This window comes from Oncorhynchus masou, chromosome 19 (genome assembly GCF_036934945.1).
Source record: "Oncorhynchus masou masou isolate Uvic2021 chromosome 19, UVic_Omas_1.1, whole genome shotgun sequence".
Lineage (NCBI taxonomy): Eukaryota > Metazoa > Chordata > Actinopteri > Salmoniformes > Salmonidae > Oncorhynchus > Oncorhynchus masou.
Genome location: NC_088230.1, coordinates 22,065,964 through 22,074,381, shown reverse-complemented (window position 1 = coordinate 22,074,381; position 8,418 = coordinate 22,065,964).

Here is an 8,418-nt window from a genome sequence, read left to right as displayed (position 1 = left end):
GGACTGGAAAGTAAATACATGAACCATAGCACTTTCAAATATGGGGACAAAATCAACAAATGAATCTCACTGTGTAATCAATTTGGTGTTATCGGTTACAATGCATTAGCTGACATTAGTTAGAGAAAGGATGTCAATATCGAGGTACTCTTTCTCTCACGCTCACTCTCTTTTCTCCCTCTCCATCTGCCCCTCCCATACTCAAATTCTGTATTACTTAGGGATTGTAACACGTATACAGGTGTACAAGAGAAGCCACATCCCTGATTGGCAGATGACTGACAACCCTGATGAGAAGCACCTGCTCACCAGATGCTCACCTGGGTTTCCCTATAAATGCTGTTTCTGATAACTCTGTTACGCACTGAAGAAGCATGTTAAGCTGAAACTTCTGTGTATGCGATCCTGATGCAGTGAAAATAATAACAAGTTAAAAAAAGAAGATAAGCTTTATGCAACTCTATTTGATTGCAGACCCATCACACTTTTTAGTCTCTCCTCTCTCTCGGTAATAAAAGTGACTGAAAATAACAGCTGAGAGAAGGCCAGTGCAGGCATACTGTAGACGGTCTTGTGTAACATTCACATGGAGAGATGAGGAGAGGAGCCATACTGCCCCTGGGATCCATGCAAACTAATTCATCTCTATGCAAGCTTATCACCTTAGGCTACCCACTGCATGAAAGAAGACTGGAGAAAAGGTGCTACACTCCAGAGGAAGAAATGCACTAATTCTTGAGAATGCTGTTTTACCATGAACAATTTGTGGATTGCTCTCTGTGCATGATTTAATTCATGGCTGCGCCCACTGAGAATACCCATCTTGGGTAAATACAGGGACAGCATACATAATCAAGCTTGAGAGGCACTGTGAAAACTTTATCTTAAGAGTAATGCCATTCAGTAAACTGTGGCAGATGAGATTAGTGTCTTAAATAAGATTATTCCGTATTTTGACATTGATTTAAAGACGCTGTGATGATGTCTTGATGCCATTGGCAGGCTATGCACAATCCGTCAGTTTAGACTAATCACAGTCATTCATCAGGATTCATCATGCCAGGGCTTCAATCACAGTCCGTGATCATGGAGCGACGCAAAGGGATCAGTGTGATCTACACAACTTCAATCTAATTAGTGGTCTCATCCTTGGGGCTAGTCCTTCAGGATGCTGCTTTGAAGTTGCCTTTCCACCCATAACCTGGGACCACTCAACTGGTTGAAATGGTTTTGGAGATTGGTATGCAATTCATGAGAAAGGTGCAAGAGTGCATTGTCGGAGTGCTGAAGTCACTGAACAGGCTCTCCCTCTCAGCTTCCTCATTGTAGGAGAGATTCAACCTCAGTGGTACAAGAGCTGTCCATGTGCTGAGGATGAAAGCATTCTGGACAGGCCCGAATCATATATAATGTCAAGTTCTTTGGTGAGTCAATCACAATGTTTTGTAGTTCATTACTTTAAATCAGAGATCCGAGATGCTCTTTTCTGTGTTCTCTGGTTCGCTTGAAAGCCATATCCTAATTGGAGATGTTTGCCTTGATGTCAAATGCAATTTCCCGTGCACTTCCCCTGTCTTCTCACATGTAGAGGCTCCCAAATGCCTGTTCATTAGCATGTAGAGCACAGATACTCCCATATTATACATACTATACTGTGTCTAGTGAGACAGGGGGTCATGTGATATGTTTAGGAGTGATGGAGCAGCATAAACCATCTTCTTTAAACCCCTGACTTTGAGGAAGCCTATATTTGAAAGCATGCAGGACATAATCACAAAGTCGCAACACACTCACTCAGGTCCCTGACAGTCTCCTGAGATGGCATCTGTATTCTAATTGGGATATCTTCTTCCTTCCATCCCATTTCTAGGGGGGGGGGGTTGAGAACGGGGCCAGGCTGTCTGCGTTACTGGCCCTGCCTGTATGCAACGCAGGCTGTTTCTATATCAGCTCACATGGAGACAGAAGCCAGCTGTCAGACAGACCAAGAAGGAGATCAACTGTTCATGCTAAGTTGCTCAGCTCCTGTGCGAGGAGTTTGCAAATGGAGAAAATAATGAATTCCATTAGAATTTTGTAAATGGCTTTTCAACAGCAGTGTGTTCGTTGATGCAGATTCTCAGCTTTTAATTAAAGTCTGCGATTATGTTGTGGAAACGTGCAAAAGTTGAAACATTTAGACCCTATTTGGTATAAATAATGGTTTTAATGGAAATGGGGTTGCTCTAGGATAGAGTCAAGAGCTCTGATTAAATTCGGTCACACTTAGCTGACTCCAGCAGAGAACCTCTTTAAAAGAGAACCAGGCATTTCAATGAAGATGCTTTACATGCTCCAAATTGGCCCCAAGGCTCACTCTGCCCCTTCTCTCACATTGTGAAGGACACTTTTAGGGGATAAACAAAATGATTTTTTCAGGTCTATGCGAGGTTACAGGACAAAGCAGGGGACATATTGTAGTGAGGTGCGTACTGGCGGCAGAGAAGTCAGGCGCGGGAGAACAAAACTGATTTACAATGGTGTCGTTTAATATCCATAAACCACCGTCAACAGAACAATGCAATAAATGGGTCAAACAAAACGCGGTAAATACCAGCATACCGTTGCATGAGCACTACGAGAAACAACGAGAAACAATTACAGACAAGGACATGGGGGGGGGAACAAAGGGCAAAAGGAGGAGACGACAGGACTTAGAGGAATGACCCACAACGACCAGGATCGCGGTGTTACCCTGTGAGAGTGGAAGATCAGTCAGAAAATCCACCGACAGGTGCAACCAAGGCCACTGTGGAATAGGTAAGGGGTGTAGCTTACCTCTGGGCAGGTGCCTAGGAGCCTTACACTGGGCGCACACCGAGCAAGAGGAAGCATAAACCCTCACGTCCTTAGCCAAGTTGGCCACAAGTACCTCCCGCTCAAACAGTGCTCTGTCCGCCCGATCCCAGGATGACCAGAGGAGGGTGACGTGTGGGCCTAATAGATCAACCGGTCACGAACAGCAGACGGGACGTACAGACGCCCAGCGGGACACTGGACGGGAGCGGGCTCTGCACGTAACGCCTGCTCAATGTCCGTGTCCAGTTCCCACACTACCGGCACCAAAAGGAAGGAGGCGGGGAGTATGAGAGTGGGATCCATGGGCCGCTCCTCTGTGTCATACAGCCGGGACAATGCATCCGCCTTCACGTTCTGGGAGCCTGGTCTGTAGGAAAGGGTAAACACAAAACGGGTGAAAAACATGGCCCACCTGGCCTGGCGAGTGTTCAGTCTCCTCGCTGCCCGGATGTACTCCAGATTGCGGTGGTCAGTCCAGATGAGAAAAGGGTGTCTAGCCCCCTCAAGCCAATGTCTCCATGCCTTCAAGGCCTTGACGACAGCCAACAGCTCCCGGTCCCCACATCATAGATTTGCTCCGCTGGGCTGAGCTTCTTCGAGAAAAAGGCACAGGGGCGGAGCTTCGGTGGCGTACCCAAGCGCTGAGAGAGCACAGCTCCTATTCCAGCCTCGGACACGTCCACCTGACAAAGAGGGATCCAGATGGGCCAGCACGGGAGCCGAGGTAAACAGAGACCTCAGGTGACTAAAAGCCCTGTCCGCCTTGCAAAAGTACCGGGCCCCCCTTCAGCAGTGAGGAAATGGGAGCTGCTACCTGACCAAAACCCTGGATAAACCTCCGGTAGTAGTTGGCAAACCCTAAGAACCTCTGCACCTCCTTTACCGTGGTGGGAATCGGCCAATTACGCATGGCTGAAATGCGGTCACTCTCCATCTCCACCCCTGAGGTGGAAATGCGATACCCTAGGAAGGAGACGGACTGTTGAAAGAACAGGCATTTCTCAGCCTTGTCGTACAGGTCATGCTCCAACAGGCGACCAAGCACCATGCGCACCACTCAATATACACCACTACACCCTTCCCGTGCAGGTCCCTGAAAATCTTGTCTACAAAAGGCTTGGAAGACTGATGGATCATTCATCAACCCGTACGGCATTACGAGGTACTCATAGTGCCCAGAGGTGGTACTGAAAGCCTCTTCTCCCTCCCGGATACGCACCTGGTTGTAAGCGCTTCTGAGAACTAATGAATTGACGAGCGCCTTATTCTGGGAATGCGGGGAAAACTCAGGGAAAGTGACAGACACAAACATATGTGTAACAGAGGGCTCTGGGTGAGAATGGTGCCGGCTCACCTGTGTTGACATCTCTGGGAAACCTACAGTACCGAGAGGAACCAACCCGGCACTAACCGGCAGTGTGACCTCTGCGGCCACAGATGGTGCACGAGCTGGAACCCCCTCCGGTCTCCCTGCACACCGCCCCTCCCAACTCCATGGGTATTGGAGAGAGGGTTCGGGAGGATGGAACCACCAGACCCCGATCTGAACATCCGCGGGTAGCCAGCAGGTTGTCCAGCCGGATGGATAGGTTCACCAGCTGGTCGAAAGTGAAGGTGGTGTCTCTACAGGCCTTCTCCCGACGGACGTCCTCGCACAGACTGCAGCGGTAGTGGTCGATCAGGGCCCTGTTGTTCTATCCCGCGCCGGCAGCCAGGATCCTAAACTCCAGGATGAACTCCTGGGCGCTCCTCGCTCCTGCCTCAGATGGTAGAGGCGTTCACCCGCCGCTCTAACCTCGGGCTGGTGGTCAAACACTGCCCGGAAACGGCAGGTGAACTCCTCAAACTGGTCCAATGCCGCATCTCTCTCCACACGCCGTTGGCCCACTCCAGGGCTTTCCCAGTGAGGCACGAGACGAGGGCGGACACCCTCTCACGGCCCAATGGAGCTGGGTGGACGGTGTCCAGGTATAGGTCCAGTTGTAAAAGGAACCCCTGGCAGTTAGCAGCCTTTCCGTTGTATTCCTGGGGCAGGGAGAGACGAATCCCACTGGGACCAGGAGGAAGAGGGGCATTCAGGGGAGACCCCGGTTGTGCTGGTGGAGGCGCTGGAAGAACTCCCCGTCTCTCCCAGCGGTCCATTGTCTGGTGCCAAGACGCGCTCTTCCACCCTTATACCCGCGGTACCTGCTGACTCCATAGTTTTGGTCGTTAATTCTGTAGTGAGGTGCGTACTGGCGGCAGAAAAGTCAGGCGCAGGAGAACGAAAACGGATTTACAAAGGTGTCGTTTAATATCCATAAACCACCGTCAACAGAACAATGCAATAAATGGGACAAAGAAAACCTGGTAGTTACCAGCATACGGTGCATGAGCACTACAAGAAACAATTACTGACAAGGACATGGGGGGAACAAAGGGTTAAGTACACAACATGTATTTGATGGAATAGGAACCAGGTGTGATGGAAGACAAAACCAATGGAAAATGAAAAGTGGATCGGTGATGGCTAGAAAGTCGGGGGCTTCGACCGCCGAACGCCGCCCGAACAAGGAGAGGGACCAACTTTGGCAGAAGTCGTGACACACATACTCATTGTGAATCGAACACTTACTGTGTTGACATCTCTGGGAAACCTACAGTCGCATAATATCTTGTCACGCCGATTCAGTGTATCTGGTCTGTCCCTGTAGCAGCAAAAATGACGTAATGGCTCGGCCATAGCCATTATGGCTCACTAGGCACAGGTCTCAGTGGGGCTCCATACCTGCATGGCAGAAAAGGGGATTAAGTTGTTATACAAACTTACACAGCATCTCCCATTGAGGATCCTAAAAGCAGTGGGGAAGCAAAGGAACATTGTTTTCTATCTCTACTAAGCAGTGCTGAAGCAAAAGGAACATTGTTTTCTATCTCTGCTAAGCAGTGCTGAAGCAAAAGGAACATTGTTTTCTATCTCTGCTTAGCAGTGGTGAAGCAAAAGGAACATTGTTTTCTATCTCTGCTGAGCAGTGGTGAAGCAAAAGGAACATTGTTTTCTATCTCTGCTAAGCAGTGGTGAAGCAAAAGGAACATTGTTTTCTATCTCTGCTTAGCAGTGGTGAAGCAAAAGGAACATTGTTTTCTATCTCTGCTGAGCAGTGGTGAAGCAAAAGGAACATTGTTTTCTATCTCTGCTAAGCAGTGGTGAAGCAAAAGGAACATTGTTTTCTATCTCTGCTTAGCAGTGGTGAAGCAAAATGAACATTGTTTTCTATCTCTGCTAAGCAGTGGTGAAGCAAAGGAATAATTGAGGGAGCCATGTTAATATAATGTTTCTATCCATTACAGGGCTGAGAAGATGAGTCTTTTTGTATCCTCTTGTATTGGAGACATTGGACTGATATCAGTGTCAATACTCAAAGGACAATGTTGTTTGGGAGGGAGAGGGTTAGGCACATTTCATTTTCGTGCATCTTTATCTTCTACAGTCTGTCTCCCCACTGAATGAAGAGTGACTTAGAAATCAGTCGGCTGGAAACCAAAATATATATTACCTGGTTACCTTCCCTTGTGCAGATCTCTGGAGGAAAATGTTTCATAAAGTACAATGAGATTACTGAACTGGGAAGAAAATAGCCCTTTATGAAAGCAATTCATTAGATCGAGATTTACACTCTGTTGTGGTTGCCAGTTTTCCCCCCAAAGTACAAGTATAAATGCATTGTATAAATCTTGCCATTTAACATAATGTACTCTCTTTTCAGTTCCCAGTTGTTTGGGGTTATGAATCCACTCTGTTACAGAATTCCTCTCACTCTGAGGTGTGAAAGTAAGTGTCTTCCCTCCAATTTTCCACAGAAACCGTCTCTTCACACACGAACAGAGAGACATTGGTCTGCTCTAGATGCAATCAGCGTGTGCATTACAGTGGTGGTGATTGTTGAGGCCGTAAGAGGGAGATGCCGGCAGAAATGACATGTAAAACGGAGACTCGTTCCCATCTTCAGATCGAAATCAGAGGTGGAGGTTGGGAGCAGAGAGCTTCCTCTACAGTAGCTGTCAGGCTGACCTTGGTCACTCTGGCTGTGTACTCTTAGGACATGATATGTTGTTGAGATTTACTCTCTTTCCAGCTCTCGTATTTTCATTTACAGCCCCTCTGCAACGCGCAGTTGTTTGCTTCCTGTTTGATTGACCCTTCACAGCCCAACGTATATGATTGGTGAGAGATTGATTTATGTGCTTGTGCAAGATGACAATATCTAGTTTCTTACTCATAGCCATGCTGAATAACACACTCTCTAGTGTCTCTGACAATGTGTGATTTTTCCATTTTCTCTTCTTTGGCATCTGGCTTTGGGGAGATCTAGGGGGAAAAGAAAAGAGAGGGGTGAAACTAAGACAATCCCTAAATTTGTGGAGATGCGAATGACAATGGAGAACAGTTTTCTTTTTCATTTTATAGCCTTTGAGCAGTGTTTTTTCCAGAGGGAAATTAGCAGTGTCTTTATTGAATTCAGATACACAGACAAGGCAGGGCCACAGCTCTTCTTTTGTATTTTCATCAACATTTACAGAGTTGCATTATTATTCTTTGATTTTAGGCTTCATCCAACATAAGGTTCACTCTGTTCAGACAGTGGTATATTGGTACAACTGAATCAATAGGGAACTGATACCCTCTCACTTAGACATGAAGGCTGGAGAGAATAATAGAATTCAACAAGAGAAAAATAGGTCTGAGTTGTTAAAATGGTCACTAGGGAAATATTATGATTAATATTCCTGCTTATAAGAATGATTTGATATTCATATAATGCAGTAAAACCTACCAAAAACCTTTCCATATAGATTTCTCCCCTCATGAGCTCACAAATGGCTGCTCTTTGACCCGCTGTGTCAATGACATTTGGATTGGAAGGTGATTTTAGGCTGTCGTATGATAATTATTGAAATCTATTAAAAGCATTAAATGTCTCTGTAGCAGCTAATAACAGCCTGTCAGGTCCTGTAACATGGCTGCTATTATTCCTCTCCCTCACCATGTGCTCTACCAGAATCCCTCCACAGCACAACTAGAGCCATGGAACACCATGATGACAATAACCCAATAGCTCTTGACCCTTACTGGGGTAAAGCAATCAGATTTTACATCTGGAGTCACACTGTCACAAATAGGAGGATTTTCTTTCAATGTAATAGAATCATTTGAACTATTTCTCCTGTCTGTTTCTCTCAACATTGAAAGGAAGTTGGCAGTGACCCATTACTGTATTAAGGATGTATTTATTATACTTAATGTCCTATGTGATTGAATCACTTCATAGTAAACAACACTGTGTGATGGATAGATTTCACACTGGCTTAATTCTGCATCACGCCTGGGATAACTTGTCGCCATCCTCAAGGAATATTTGAAGGTCTATGTCTTTTGGGCTAATGAGGTGAAGAATACAGCAATCACTATGAGAGCCTGCCACTTCAACTAACATCACATTATTTCATATAATCACTGAACTGAATGCGTCTAAGATAGAATTAACTAGGTTGTTCGTAAGTGTGGCACAGTAGTCATCAAGGAATATACTGTACCACACA